Genomic DNA, 15,750 nt, shown 5'->3' with positions numbered 1-15,750 from the left:
TGTTCTAAGCACTTTTCAATACAGTGTCAACTCTTTAACTCCCAAAACTGCCCTTTGGGGTTGGGATTATCAGCATCTTCAATTTGCAGCTGTGATAGAGGCCTGGCCACAATAAGGGGTGCAACTGGGGCCAGACTTGGGCCCTCTGGTCCAAGGCCTGCCCTTAACCCCTCCACTCAGCCGCGCCTTCTACCGGTACAACTGGGCCAATCCCTGAAGTCTTTTTGTTGTCCCAACATTCTCATCTTCTCAGTGGTGGTGGCAGGAGGACCCTCCTCCTGGCGTTGTGTGAGGGTCAAACGGGATGAGATGCACAGTGGCTGCAAAGTGGCAAGCTCAGGGCCGGCCACACTGTAAACAGCAGAGATTAGCAGTCCACAGTGGGGCAGACGGCAGATCTGGGGGACTCTGGGGCTGGGGCCTGGGTGGTGTGCCCTGTGTGCCTCCTTGTGCTGCACTCACTCGTTTTCTAACTCTCAAACCTGCCCGACGAACCAGTCCCTAAGATAATTCTGATTCTGAAAAGCGAAAGGCTCTGTAACTAAGGTTCTTACCTACTGGGGACTTAGTAATCTTTGAGAATCTGGTAAAAACTATAAACCTTTTCTCCAGAAAAATTCACACACACCCAGACACACAAACTTGTTCTTAGAAATTCAGAGGTGACCCTCAGATCACCAAGGGATCCATTTGACCCCAAGTTTATGAGCCTCTTTTCTAAAGTATAATAACAGAAGCATCCTTACAATTATCATGGCTAAGCTTGTCAAGCCTTTTCCTTTCCAACTTCATACCTTGGCTCTGACACACACACACACACTCCCTACCTTCCCCCTGGAGCTCCGTGGACACTGCTCACGGCCAGTGCAGAGCTGTAGTGGTGGTTGCGATGGCAATAGTGATGGCTGTTGCTAAGGGAGCCAGGAGGCCAGGGTGGGGGAAGGCAAGTGGGCAGCATCCCAGCAGGGCAGCCCCCCCATGCATGTCTGAGCGCCTCAGGCCCTAGAAACGGTGTTCCCAGCTGGCTGCCATGGCAACAGCAGGCTTGGGAAAGTATTCATCATGGTCTGGACAGATTTCCCCAGCTTGCTCTCGCTCTTTCTTTTCCCTAAGTGGCTAATTGAGGTGTGAAAGGGTCGGCTGTGAGTGGGCAAGGGGCACAAAGTGCAAAGGGCTGGTCACACGTCCTGCATGGAGCAGGCTCCCTGGGAGGCTGAGAGGCCAGGCGTAGGTCTGAGCCAACTCCCAAGCAGAGGGCCCAACTTCTCAGGAAGCAGCCCCAAAACACAGAGTGGCCCATCCTTTTTCCAGGGACCTCAGCCCCTCCTCCTGCTCTCAACTCCTTGCCCAAGAAATCATCCTAGGAAGGAGACCTACTGGCTGTGTTTCAGATGAGCCAGCAGCCAGGTGGGATCTGGTCACTTCCAGCAGAACCATTCAGAAGATGCTGTGACTGTGGAAGCTCAGGCTGATGGAGACTGATGGAGATGGAGATTGAGAATTGATGGTCACTGGGTCTAATTTAAATGAGGCTAAGGGACAGATGAGGTTAATGAAGCTGGTTAAAGTCTTGCCACAGTGTCAAGACCACCAATTCACTGGTGTAGTTGTAGGTGCTATTTAACATTATCATCATCTAAAGGCACCGTCCTTGTTACCATTTATTGGGTGGTGATTAAATGGTGTGCCTATCTCAACTGAATCTTTGAAGCAGCCCTCTGAGTGAAGTATTGTCCTCTTTTTACAGATTAGGAAATTGAGGCTTAGAGAGGTCAAACCACTTGCCCAAATCAAGTAGTGAAGCTGAAACTTGAACTTGCACCTCTCTGCCTGCAAATCTCATCTCTGATTGATGTGCCAGCAGGTAGCAGAGGGACCTAAGGCCATGCAGGGGTGAGCTGCTCACCTCTCAAAACAACACGTGCCTCAGTCTGGGGCTTTCGGCTTCAGGGTTCTTATGGCCAAAAGTGCTCCCCACCACCAGGCATCCTGTAGCACGAGGTTTTAGAGCAGCAGTTCAATTTCCTCTGAACCCCAGGATCTATTGTGATCATCACTTTGCATCGTTGTTTTTAAAACATGTGTGTGAAAGCAGAGGGATCTCATCTGTGACCCAGGGCTCTAGTTTTCCAGTGGTGACTCCCAGGAAGCTCCCATAGGAAGAGGACCCCCAGCAGGAATCACTGGCCACTCCACTGCCAAAACAGTCAGGGGGGCATCTTGAAGAGATTGCCTGGTCGTCTTTGTTCTCAGAAGCTTCAAACGCAAAGAGAGGTGGGTGTGCCAAGCTGGGATTATGGAAAGGAAAAGAACTAAGATTTGGAAGCACCTACTATGTTCTAAGAATTCTAGTACATTTATTTGTTTAATATTCACAATAACTCTACAAGGTTGACACTTATCATCCCATATGGAGTGAGCTCTGTAAGTGAGAATCTGAGCTCACAGAGGTCAGGTAATTTGACCCAGAGCAAACAGACTTCAGCCCAAATTTAACTGGCTCGCAAATCTGTCTGGTTTCTCTTCTATTCTCTGACCTCCCACAGATACTGACTGCTCCTCATGGCCTGTTGGAGCCAGGAATCCCCAATTCAACCTCTTAGCTGGGAGTCCAAGAAGGCTTCTTCTTCCTCAAGGCTCCCTCACCCACAAAGCAGCTGGGCATCTTTCATCCTCCAGCTATTTTGATTTCTCTTTTCCCGTTCTTCTTACCCTCCTGGCTCAGTCCAAGCAGGAGACTAAGAGTCACAGCCGACAAGCCAGAAGCCAGAGCAAGGCTCTCACCCCATCTCTTCCCCCAACTACAAGCAGAGGAGAAGACTGGGGTCCTCACCAAGACTGAGTGCAAAGGAGGGGTCATCAGGGAAGCTCAGAGACAGGGCCTCAGTCCTCGAGCTGGCCCGCTGCAGACTGTGCCCTCTCCAAACGTTGCTCCCTCATCTCTGCTTCCTCGGGAAGCTCTCGCATCTGTAGGGACATGGGAGCAGGAAAGCAAGCACCCTCAGTTTACCGCTCATCTCTAGGATGGACTCTCTCGGCCTTCATCTGGCCTCCTGCTCCATGCCAGAAGTATACCTCAAGCTCAGCCTGTTTTGGGTGTCATGTCCTATTTGGATTCATTTCTTAGGAGATAGTTTGTAGTCATGTGAAGAGCCACCCAACAATATCTTCTACCCTCCCCCCCAGTCATAAGTTCCTTTCCTATCCAGACCCTGCCTAAACATAAAGAGTGCAAGGCAGTCGGTTTGTTGGTGGTGTGATTTCTTTCCAGGCAGGAAGTCGAATTTACATCGTTCCCCCATCAGTACAAAAGCTGGGATGCCAGGTCTTCTACACAACGGAGTACATGAACACAGCTCACCTCTCATTTCCCTCTCTCTTTGTTCCTGCTCTTTTCCAATCAGTCAAGTCATATGTATTAAGTGGATGTGTCTGCAAGGCACAGCACAGAAATGTAATCCAAAATGACAAGGCCTTGTCCAGGAGGAACTTACAAGTCCACAAGGATAGAACACAGACAGCCACATTAAAGGCAGCCTGCTGTCCTCATGTGGTGGGAAAGACAATGGATTTCTCAGTGCCTTTAATGCTTCCTTTACCCACTTTAGTTGTCCATTTTATAGTGACATCATGTTTTTGGTGTCTGTCTTCGAGCCATGATTCTGCCTTCTGCCTCCTCATCCATGGAGGAAATCAAGCTGCTCTGACGTCCATCTCCTCTGCTGCCGGGGCCTCACCTTCATACCTTGATGTGTTGACCTAGTTCCCGCATCTTTGCAACCCCCAGGCAAAGGTGTGAAGGCTGTGACAGGCTAGTCATGTCTGTCTAAGCAAATAACAAGGCTGCACACAGAGGTTGTGGAGGCGGTGGGGGTCTACCCTCTTCCTCTCCTGAGGTTCTGGGGCTCCAGATGTCTGTGATCCCCAGGGCTTTCTCAGAATTCCCTCACTCAGCCTCTGAAAGGGCAACTGCGGCTTGCTGCCCCTCCCTCCCTTTCTTTAGTCCTGACGCCTTAACACTCCACATCTGCTCCATGAATAATAGCTTCTCTAGAGCTCTTTATAATTTACAAAGTGCTCACACTTGTATTTTCTCATTCAATCTTCTCAACAATGCTGTGAGATAGGATTATTATTGCTCCTTCTTTACAGATAAGAACCTGAGGCTCAGAGAGGCTTAGTGAGTGGCCCCAGACCTCACAGCTGGACCCAGCTAAGAGGAGCTGGAACTTCCCCTGAGCTCTTCAGCACTAGATGCTCCCCTGTGGCCTTCTACACGAAATCAGAGGAGAAGCCGCTTCTCCCTGTGTTCACTGCCCTCCTAAGATGCCACAGCACCTGCGTCGCCAGGGGCAGGCAGCATGGAGACTCCAGTCTCAAGCCTTCATCCCATCTTCTTGTACTGCCTGAGAGCCCAGAGCCCAAGATGGGAGACACAGGGGCTCAGCAAAGGAGGGAGCAGAGGAAAGGGCCAGGCAGTGCTGCTGCCCCACCCCACCTGGGCCCAGGCTGACAGATCGCTGAGTGTGAAAAAGAATGGGATTTGAAGGGTTTGCCAGTTTGGGTTTTTCTGGAAGAAAGTTTTTTAAAAATTAAGGGGAAGGGCTGGCCCAGTGGCATAGTGGTTAAGTTCACGCACTCTGCTTTGGCGGCCTGGGGTTCACAGAGTCAGATCCCGGGTGTGGACCTACACACTACTCATTGGGCCATGCTGTGGCAGGCATCCCACATATAAAATGGAGGAAGATGGGCATGGACGTTAGCTCAGGGCCAGTCCTCCTCAGCATAAAGAGGAGGATTGGCAGCAGATGTTAGCTAAGGGCTAATCTTTAAAAAAAAAAATTAAGGGAAAATTAGGACATTGGGCAAGGAGTCCCATGTAAAAACAAGAAGCTACCCGGATGTGAAAGAAAAGCCAAGCCAAGCCAAGGAGACGGAAGGTGGGAGTCTCAGGGCTGACTCGCCTCTCCTGCTGATGGAGGTAGGCATGTGGGGGTGGGAGGCAGGGTGTCAGGAGCTTTCCCTGGAGAAGAGGAGGCCTGTCACACCACAGCTGCTGGAGGGTCCCAAAATGGGGCCTCAGCGTGAGTCTATACTACTGGGGAGCAAACCTGTCCCAGGTGAACATTGGGTGGGACCAAGCTGATGGGCCCCATGGTGTTCATAAAGGAGGAAGCTGAACAGGGAGCACCCTGGGGCTTTGGACTGGAATCAGGAGCTGTGGGGGAAGAATGTAGAGACCAGATCCAGCCTGTTGCTACATGGACCCTGCTTCCAAGCCACTTCCCAGCCACTTGGCTTCTCAGTCAGTGAGACGGCTGCCGGGGAGTCAGGCTCAGGTGTGTAGTCAGGAAGTAAAGAAAGGTAAAGGAAGGGGAAAGGTGGAAGAGGAAAGGGCCAGTAGGGGAAAGACAGGCAGGTGACCTGAAGGTGGGATAGAGAAGGAGGAACAAAGCAGAGAAGGAATCCTGAGGCTGGATGATAAATAGGCAGAGAGAGGAGACAGACAAGGAGCAGGGCTGGGGAGTGACTCGCTAACACGTGAGGACAAGAGGACACCGTGCCCTGTCCCCAGTGCCTACCACTGGCACCAGGAGATGACAGACAACTACCATCCGCACACTTGGCCACCTGCCCCTCCCGCTTTCTCCCTCTACCATCTCTGCTCCCCCGTGGGGCTGAGCTGGGCTTCTCACCTCCTTGTCCTGTAACTGCCATTTTCCAGTTCCTTCTGTTCATTCACCTGCCACAGGCAAGGGCTGCAAATCCCAAAGCGGAGAATCTGACTCCAGCTCTGTTCCTCAGGTGCTGGGGAGCGCCAGCGGAGTAACTTCTAGTCCGAAGACAGTAGTTTCCTTATTTATGAACCTCCCATGAGAGGTATAAGGGGATAACAGAGTGGACGTAAAAGGATTGTACAAGCACAAGGATCGGACACGTTGGGTCCTAAGTTTCTTTCCAGGACTGAACTCCTCAAATCCCTTTAAAGGGAGACTCTTGCCCCAGACTCTCCGCACCCCCTGCCGCGTCACTTGACCGAGGTGCTGTGGCTTATCTGTCTGGCTTCTGCATACCTCACAGCTGCCTTGTCCCAGATCAGAAGAGGAGGCATTGCAAAGAGTGAGCATACTTGGGTGGAAGGGTAGGTGGGTCTACCAACATGTTCTAGGCAATTAGTCCAGACTAGTGTCTGAGACAGGGACCTAGCATTAGAGTCTAAGAAGTTTTATTCCTGAAGCAGATCTAGGCTTCTAGCACATTGAATAATCTAGGTGGATTTTCAAGGAGCCACTGAATATGTATGAGAGAGAGAATATGAATATGGAGAAAAACAGCAGAAAAGCAAGAGGAAAAATGATGGATAAAGACAAAAGAGGAAGACCTCAGGGACAGTGGCATGAATGTGGCTGGATAAAGACAGGGAGAAAGGGCAGGAAGAAATGAGGAGCAGGAAGAAGGTTCTGGGAGAGAAATAATGAGGCCAAGAGAGCTGTGCCAGGCGCTGGTGGAGCGGGCAGATGGAACAACCGAGACAGAGAACAGAGCCACAGAGGAGTGGGCACGCAGTGAGGCCTGGCAGCCAAGCCCTGTAGGTTTCCGTGGGAAGCAGATGCTTACAGGGAGCAGCAGCCGATGGTCCCCAAGCACGTGGATCCTTGTTGACTCCAGGCCCAGCTCTGCCTCCTCGGCAGCCAGCCTTAGCCTGGAGGAGCAACCCAGGTCCAGAGAGGCAGATGAATGACAGCCCTGCCCCTGTTGGGCCCCATTTCTTCTCCTCCATTCTCTTCCAGGCTCCACCACCCACTCACAAGTCCCAAGGAAGCCATAAGCTGCCACATCACACCAGGAAGGAAGCAGGCTACATTGGAGGGGTGAGTGTGAGCCATGACCTGGGTGTGCAAGTATGCACAGGTGTGCAATCTGGTGAGGGGGCGGAGGAGGCAGAGCAATGACAGGCAGTGTGGAGCCTAGTGTGATGTGTGGGGTGAGACTGACCCCCAGCAGAGCACTGCTAGTGAAGGAGAGGGCCTTTCTGTCTCCCCTCTGTGCCCACTGTGAGCATCCTGCAGCTTCAGGCTGCCACCATTTTCTCTTTTGCCCAAGCCATCAGACTGCCACAGCCCCTTCTCAGCAGGAAGGAGCTTGTGTGCCCTGGGGTTCTGGGTCAGAGCTGCAGGGCTTCCCTGGCCTCATCCTCTCCTGCTGCTACTCACAGGTCACTTTCCCATCACTGCCATGAACAGAGAGCAGTATCTACAAGACTCTGATCTGGGTGACCCCACCCGACCCCAAGAATCACCTCTGGTAGGAAGGAAGCTCAGAAGGACCTGGGGAGATGGCGGGGGAGGGTTTCTACCAGAACCTAGCCCTCTCCCCAGTCCAAAGGCCACTCCCAACCTGCCCTCCACCACCCACCTCAACTTCCCACCCTAAGGGCGTCTCCAGAACACCGCAGTGACCCCGAGGTCAGGGTCCCCAGCTGTGCCTCTGGGCAGTCCCATAGGCTGGAGGAGTCCCTCACTGCTCCTACACTCCAGGTCAAGAGCTCCTGGCAGCAGCCCTAGAGTGGACAAGAGCCAAGCCCTGGGAGGGAAGTGGTAAATAGGGGGCAGGCCGCATTGGAGGGGAAGCGCAACGGGAGTGAAAAGCAGGTACCACAGGAGCCAGATGGGCCAAGCAGAAACAGAAGTTAAGTAGGAAGAGAGGGATAAACAGCAGACACAAAGCAAGCAGCCAAGCATATGCTCTGCAAGCCGGCAACACAAAGCACCCAGCAGGGTTTTGGGTGGGGGAGGGGCCATGGACCCACGGGAAGGGGGACACTGGTTTGCTGTGGGCTGTTGCCTGGTCAGATTAGGGATCTAATCTTTCTCCATGGAGCCTCACAAAAATGGAGCTGCCGCCAGTGCTAGCACGGAAAAGGCGCATCGGGCGGAGGGGGGGACGGGGTGGCGCGGACACAGGACGGGGAGGGGCTGCGTGCTTGGGGAGGATGCTCACGGCGGCGTTAGTCTCTGGTGATGAACCAGTGTCCCAGACTTCAAGTCTGAATAGCCAGGCGCCATCTCCAAGACCCCAAAGCAGAGACCCCTAGAGCTGACCAGGCCTCAGGAGACGAGCGAAGATCCATCACAGGGCAACCACGGGAAATCCTCGAGCCCTGCAGGTGCCGGCTTCCCGGCTAATGAGCCCATCCCGGCCCGGGGCCTCAGTCTGGGTGACGTCATCCTTTTCAGCTCCTGGCAGGGAAGGGGTGGAGCCAGGCTAGAGCTTTGCAGAGTGTGCAGGCTCCACCCCCAGGCCGGCCCTGCTTCTGGGCCCTGTCTGCCCAGCTCCCTCCTGGCGGTGGCTTCCTGGCCAGCCAGCCTGCTGCAGAGCTGGAGGAGGGGGGAGGGTCGTGCAGAGTCACCCTAACAGAAAGCAGGGCCTGGCCAGGGGATAGGCTTCCGTGGGGGCCCTCGTCCACCACATCTGTTCCCATGTTCATGTAGGGAAGCCCTGAGCTTCCAAGGCCTCTTAGCTGGCTGGTAGGAGCCCAGTTTCCTGGTACCCCAGCCTCAGCTCCATCTCCCCCTAGCATGTCCAGAAATGCTCCTCTGCTCTACAAAGTACCAGGTGTCCCTCTGGAATTTCTTCTCTGAATACAGCTCTAGGAGGAGTAACTGAGACAAGCACAACCCTGGGTTTGTTAGTGCTGAGCTAAAAAAATAAAGGCTCTGAGTCAAATCTGACACTGTTCTAAGCCCCAAAGCCAGACAGTCCTCCTGCAGAATGGTCCCTTCACCTCTCTCTTGCTGGATGTAAGCCAGCTTGATGCCAGCTGTTGGCCTCTTTCCAAAGCTGACATTGGCCCCAGCATCTTGCCTTCCCTTTTCCAGGGCTACCCTAGCCTGTAACAGCCACTGTGGCCTGAAGCATTGAGGACTCTGCACTAGGCAAAAATCCAGCCTGCCCATCTTAGATATCAAGGTGCTATTAGGGGTTGCCTCGGGCAGCCACATACCTAGCAAGGGTAGCACAGATGCAAGAACCAGCCCCAGCCTGGTCTGTGAAACTCACCACACCACAGGGCCTCTTGTTCTGGACTCGGCTGTTTGGCACAGCCCCAAGGCCCAGGAGCAGAGAGCAGTGCTCCCAGGTGCAAGCCCTCAGGAGCCTGGGAGCCAGGCCCCCGTGTGTCCACGTGCCCAGGGCAGATGCTTGACTCAATGCCAGGGCCCTTTTGGCCTTACTAATCCCTGGGATCTGTAGCCACAATGTGTCTGGGAAAGACAGAAGAGGGGGGAGGTGAAATTAGCAGGAAGAAAGAAGACACTGGGTGTGAAATTTCTACTTTAATTCATTGTGCCCGTAAGCAGGGGCCCTTGGCAACACCAGAACCAGGCAAGCTCACACTGGGAAGATGCTGCCCTACCTTTGCCAGCTCTTAGACTTCACCCGTGAAACAAATTGCCCTAAGCAGCCGCATGATCATGCATATTACACTTTTCAGGCTGCTTTCTTATATATCAGGTTTGGCTCCCATAACATCGCCATGATGGAGATAAAGCAGATGATATTTTAATCCATTTTACAGATGAGGAAACTGAGGCCAGATTTGAGTATCTATTTATTGAAGGCGTCACAAGGCATATGAGGTTATGCAAAGACAAATGAGCAAAATAACTCCTTATGAACCCGCCTGAGCTGAGAGCCCAGGCTCCCTGACTCCTGGTGCTGCAATCCTACATGACACTGCTTTGCATCCTCAACTCCAAAGGAGGAGCCTGGGCCAGGGGAAGAAGTTTCCACCAGAGGATGGTGCTTGAGGAAGGAGTAAAGAAAGGAGCTCTGGGCGATTCTGTGATGGAGTAGATTGTCACCTGGCACGTATGCATATGGGATGTGCAGCCTGGTCTCTAGGTATGTGCACATGTTGCTGTTTTATAAGATGAGTTTGGAAAAGGCATATGCTGAGGGTAATTTTCAGGGTCATGCACATTAGCATGGGTACTGACAGCGAGCAAGGGACAGGAAGAAGGGAAGAGGAAGAGAAGCATGTCTTTATGTGGAGGTGTGGGCAGCGTCTGATGGTACAAAAGAAATTGTATAGACAGGTTCACAGATGTATCCGTGAGCATGAGCCTGGTGTACTGGGTGTGCAAGGTGTATAGGCATGGGTGAGGAAGTATGTAAAGAAAACTAGCACCAACTGGAGAAGGGCTCCTGGAGCTCCGCTGAGACGGCAGGTCAGCGGTCCTCAGTTCTCCTTTCCCAGGCATTCTTAGAGGGTGTTCCTCCCTGGGACAAAGAGATGAATGGGCAGCCCCGAGAGGCCTGTGCTGTCTGGCGGTGCCTCTGGCCTCCCCTCCCAATTCCACAGAGGACCTGAGCAGATCAATTATAGCTAAGAACATTTCAATTCCGGCCTGGAGGTCCTGAGGAGGCCCTGGGAAAGCAGAAGGAGAAAGTTGCACGGATTCCAAAGGAGGATTTAGAGTTGGCAGATCTTCTCCCTGGGCACCCGAAGTGTCCAGTCCCAGAGCCAGACCCTGAGCCCCCGATTGGTGATGAAGCTGTTGCTAGGCCAGAAGCTTAAAGGCCAAGGGTCACATTAGGAACAACCCACTTCCACCCTCATCCCACCCCAAACAGCCACAGCCCACAGCAGCTGCAGCTCCTCTACCCTGCGAGCAGGGGCCCCAAGCAGAGAATGGGCAGGGGAGGCCTCCTCCATGTGGGTCACCGCTTCCCAGATGTCTGCCGTGAGTCCCCAGGAACAGAGAGCCCTCACACGCCCACACTCGGGGCCAGCTGCCCCAGGGTGGGTCAGCACAAAGAAGCCCACTTCCCCTCCACCTCTAGGTATGTGGGCTGCGCTGAGCCCTCCCCAAGGGAACTGTGATTGGTAAGGCTGTAAACTCTGCTGAGCAGGCAGCCTCGGCTTCAGTCACAAAAAGGGGTGCTAAATCCCAATCCCAGAGCAACCCCAGCCCCAGCCATCGGCCCAGGAGGAGCGGAGTAATGCAGACGGAGGAGGGCCTGAGGTCTGGGCTGGCCAGGAGCGCTCCAAGCGGCAGCTGGGTGTTTTCCTCCCCAGGGCTCCAGCCCCAGCACCACTGGGCGCAGCACCTGGAGGCTGCTCTCCCCCTCCCCCTCTACAGGAGACACACCCATATGGCGCCATTCTGGGCACAGCAGAGCTGGAAGGAACCTCCGCTCTACTTCAGTGTCCCTGCCCCTCCTCATTTCACAAACGAGAAAGCTGGGACACCAAAGAAAGGAAGGGATTTGGCCAAGGTCACAGAGCTCACTGTGGCCGCACCAAGATTATCACTTGTTAGGATTTTTGCAGATGGGTTTTTCCACAGTTTGGTAGAATGGACTTAGAAATTTTCAGAAGGCTAGACAGTCTGGGCCAAGCGGCCAGCTTCCCATGGCCACACAGCTAGGACAGGACGCTGTGATTAAATGGCACTGCGGATCTCCTGCTGGGAAGCACACTGATGGCCTGTCAGGGCAGCCTGGCTGCCGCCCCACCCTGAGAACAGCGTCTCTGAACCCACAGGCCACACGCCAGCTCCCTGGGCGCAGCAGCCCCTCAAACTGTAGGTAGATCTCTGAGTGTGTGCGCTCTGGCCATTTTTCTAGAGAGAAGTTCAAGCTTTAATTGATTTACAAAGAGATGCATGACGTGGAAAAGGTTGAGAATCACTGCCTTAAAGCCATCAGGAATCCAGGCTCTGGAGAAATCAGATCTTAGCAAGCAGCTGCTAGGCGCCTCAGCAGCAGCCACAGACATAGCAGGCTTGACTGTTGTTCCCGGATTGATGAGGACACATTGTGCAGTATGAAAGAGCCTCTAAGCTCTAGAACAAGATCCTCACGGGAAAGGTTCTTGTCTATTTGTTCACCTACCTAAGGTAGCCGTAGAGCCTGGGTCAGGGCCTGGAGCAAATAAAAATGTGATTAACTTGTTAATCTGTGAAGTATTTCTCTTCCCATGTCCACCTGGCCTCCAACAACGGGCAGGAATTACAATGAGAAAGAAACTCTGATGCAAGAATTGCAAGAACGCTGGGTCTCAGGACCTTTGTCTGCTGTTAGAGACAACAGATGATGGCCTGGGGAGAGCAGGCAGCCCACCCAAAACCAAGCCAGATCTCCTGGTGCATTCTGTGTCGCCTTCCACAACGGCCCAAGTGTGGGGAAGCTTGCTCCTTCAGACAGAAAGGGAGCGCTCCTGGAAGGCGGGGCTGATCCCTCAGCTTGTCTCAGACCCAGACAGATGTTGTGGGGCTGAGGTTTCCAGTGTAAAAAGAGAAGAAATCTAAGTCTGACAGGAGCAGGGTGGACCCCGGCCTCGGGGCCCCGGCTGTACTCCTTGGCCTCTCGGTCTGCTGTCTGATCCTCCTTCCTGAACCACTTTGCAGCCTCTACGGCTCAGCTGCTAAACCCACAGGGATGAAGAAGTTGGGGTGGGAGAGGGAAGCAGGAGAGAAGCTCATCCTGGGCAGGCTTGCCCTCTGAGGAGGGAGGAGAGGGAGCTGGGGTTCTCGGGCCCTGCGGGGCCAGCTTCCCTGTCCTTCCTCAGGCGCGCCCTCGCCCTCATAGGAGGGTCGCCTCCACCCTCCTGTGGAGACACTAGCTCTGAGAGGTGGTCGCACAGCTGCTGCTTCTGTCTGGGACTAAACATAGCCTCCTATCTGCCCAGGTCCAGCTCAGGGCTGGGCCAGAGCCATGAAGAGGACTCACAGGCAGGAGGGGACAGTGATGGGGCAAGACACAAGTGCCCCCAGAAGGGGCACAGACCAGGGGAGACGGGAGCAGGAGGGTACAGCCTCGGGGGCCTGCATCTCCACCCTGGTCTTCTCTGTCGCTCCAGAGACTCCCCCGGGGAAGGGATAGGGTTTCTCATCCCTGTCCTTCTGAGGGAAAGTGAGGCCTAGAAAGGCCAGGCAAGCTGGCCTGGGTCATGTCCTAATACTTGGTGTTTGTGAAGTCCTCAGCAGCTGTCTGTTTTCCTGTTTTAAGACCACAGGCGTCAAAGGACCCTTATGATGCAGGCTTGTTGTTGTTATCCCCTTTGACAGTTGAAGAAACAACGGCCCAGGGACTCACCAAACTCACAGAACAGAAAGTGGGCAGGATTCTACCTCGGGCAGCCAAGAGCAGAGCCCACAACACAACCAAGGCCGAGGCGGATGTCCCAGCCCACACAGGGCACAAAAGGAAGGAGGAAGAGGAAGCCACGTCCCAGAGCTACCCCACAGGAGGGCGCCCCAAGTGGAGAGGCGTGGTGTCCTGAGCACCCACCTTCTAGAGATCTCACTATAATCCTGGACGTGTGACACTTTCCTAGGCCCACAGCCCAGGAGCCACTGCCTCAGACTTGCTTTGAAGTTTTAGGTAAATCCTCTCTAGCTGTCCCATTCACCACTGCGTGCTGCCACTTCCCCATTTTCTGAAAAGGCACCGGGACACGTTGCCCAGCTAACTCCCAGGAGTCTGGACCCCAGAGATTCAGAGGAAAGAAGCCACAGCCAGGGGACCATGCTCCTGGGAACAGGCAGGAGGGGCAGCTAAGGACCTTTCCAGCCTGAGTTACTTAAATGCTAGAATAAAGCAGATTTGGGTTTCACAGACAGGGGCGAAGGTGGAGAGAGGATAGAGGGAAGGATGTGAAGGGAAAGAGAGGAAAGGAAGGAGAGAAGGAGGAAGGAAGAGGGAGGGGGAAGAGAGGGGAGAGAGAGAACGAGAGGAAGTGGGTTCTGGAAGAGGGCCTGTCCACCTGCGGCGCTCTCGCCCCTAGAGGAGCCTAGAGGGGAAGGCTGGTCCGGCAGAGCCTGAAGACAGCAGTGAAGAGAAAGCCCCCGTGTTGGCAAGAGGATGGGGGGCAGGGCACGGTGGCCCCAGGATGGCAGGATACTCGTAAACGCTGCTTCAGTCCTGCTTCCTCTACGGGACTTGCCTTGTTTCAGTCCTAAGTACACACCATCCTCCCGCAGAGCCACTAAAGCAATGCGATTAACAGGACACACCTGTAAACCCTGCATGGCTCCCCACCCCAGCGAGCCAGCCAGCGCAGGCCAGCTCCAGAGAGCCTGTGCAGAGGGCTCCAGAGTCAGAGCCTCCCGAAGAAAGCAGCATAACTCTTAGTAGGACAGCAAGACACCCCTGCTGCATGGGCCCTATTACGAGGGGGAGGCCAGGAAACAGAGAAGGCTGAAGAAGCTGGCAAGCCGCAGGTGAATGTGAATATGCGTTTGCAAGGGCTGGGGAAGGATCTGTGCCTCCCTGCCCAGGTGAGAGCGCTCCCCAGAGGCCCCAGTGCTAGCTTAGGAGGGTAGTTCTACCTCAGGAGGAAGAGCGCGCGCGTGTGTGAGGCCAGGGCACCTGTGTGAGGATGGTGCTTGACTTGGTGGCATGATTGGGTGTTTGTGTTTTGTGAGGGGTGTGTGTGCTCAGTCTGGAAAACTGGTGACTCGCTAAAAAGAGAGCTTTCTGATCTGAAGAGCTTATTTTCAGCTATTTTTATCTCCTCTTCTCTCTTGGCCCTTTTTTCCCCTTGTCTTTTTCAAATGTAGAGGAATTTGGGGGCTCTGGATGTTGTGTGTGCCTGTGTGGATTTAAGCTTGGGCTGAGAGGGAACCCCCTGGAACTGCAGAGATAAATGCACACATGGGGTCTATGGGTGCAGGCAGGGACACGGATCCACAAAGACCCTATTCTGCTATGTCCGTGTGCAGGCTTGCAAGCAAGTGTGAGTGAGGCTAGAAAGGTTCCTGGATGTTTCCACACCACCTGCCTGAACTCTCAGATGGCGTTGGTGTATAGCTCCACATGTTCACATCGACTACGGTCCCAAACCCACACTCGCCTCTCACTGACCCAGCTGGGCACACTCACATGAACACACAGCCCCACACCCACCTCACACCACCCAGCTGGGCACACTCACATGAACACGCAGCCCCACGCCCACCTCACAACACCCAACTGGGCACAATCACATGAACACACAGCCCCACACTCACCTAACACTGACCCAGCTTGGCACACTCACATGAACACACAGCCCCACACCCACCTCACACCACCCAACTGGGCACACTCACATGAACACACAGCCCAACACCTACCTCACACCACCCAGCTGGGCACACTCACATGAACACGCAGCCCCACACCCAGCTGGGCACACTCACATGAATACACAGCCCCGCACACACCTAACACTGACCCAGCTTGGCACGTTCACATGATCACACAGCCCCACTCCTGCTTCTCACCACCCAGCTGGGCACACTCACGTGAACACACCATCCCACATCCACCTCATGCTGACCCAGCTGGGCACACTCACATGAACACACAGCCCCCACACACACCTAACACTGACCCAGCTGGGTACACTCGAACACGCAGCCCCACACCCACCTCACACCACCCAGCTGGGCACACTCACATGAACACACAGTCCCACGCCCACCTCACACCACCCAGCTGGGCACACCCACATGAACACACAGCCCCACACCTACCTCACACCATCCAGCTGGGCACACTCACATGAGCACATGGCTCCACACCCACCTCACAGTCCTGGGCCCCTGTCTTGGGGAATGGCCCTGGCCCCTACATCTTCTCTCTTCTCTGCCCAGCCATCCTTACCTGAAGTATTGACATCTTATCAGAAGGCCTTTCTCTCCTCTGTCAATCGGGGACAAGAAATGCCATCTAATGGACTGGTCTTCTTCTGCGACTCAT

General features: G+C 54.1%; 1 long non-coding RNA gene across 1 annotated transcript; it reads right to left on the bottom strand.

Annotated features, from left to right (window-relative positions):
- Positions 1–2,334: 2,334 nt before the first annotated feature.
- Positions 2,335–8,203, bottom strand: LOC106844987 (uncharacterized). The gene is made up of 3 exons (XR_006516808.2): positions 8,002–8,203; positions 5,697–5,833; positions 2,335–2,967 (listed from the first exon to the last, which is right to left on the bottom strand). It is a non-coding gene; the product is annotated as an uncharacterized lncRNA (long non-coding RNA).
- Positions 8,204–15,750: the final 7,547 nt, after the last annotated feature.

The sequence above is a fragment of the Equus asinus genome, chromosome 20 (genome assembly GCF_041296235.1).
Source record: "Equus asinus isolate D_3611 breed Donkey chromosome 20, EquAss-T2T_v2, whole genome shotgun sequence".
Classification (NCBI taxonomy): domain Eukaryota; kingdom Metazoa; phylum Chordata; class Mammalia; order Perissodactyla; family Equidae; genus Equus; species Equus asinus.
Note: the sequence above shows the minus strand (reverse complement) of the source record. Positions and strands in the feature narration are given on the sequence as shown.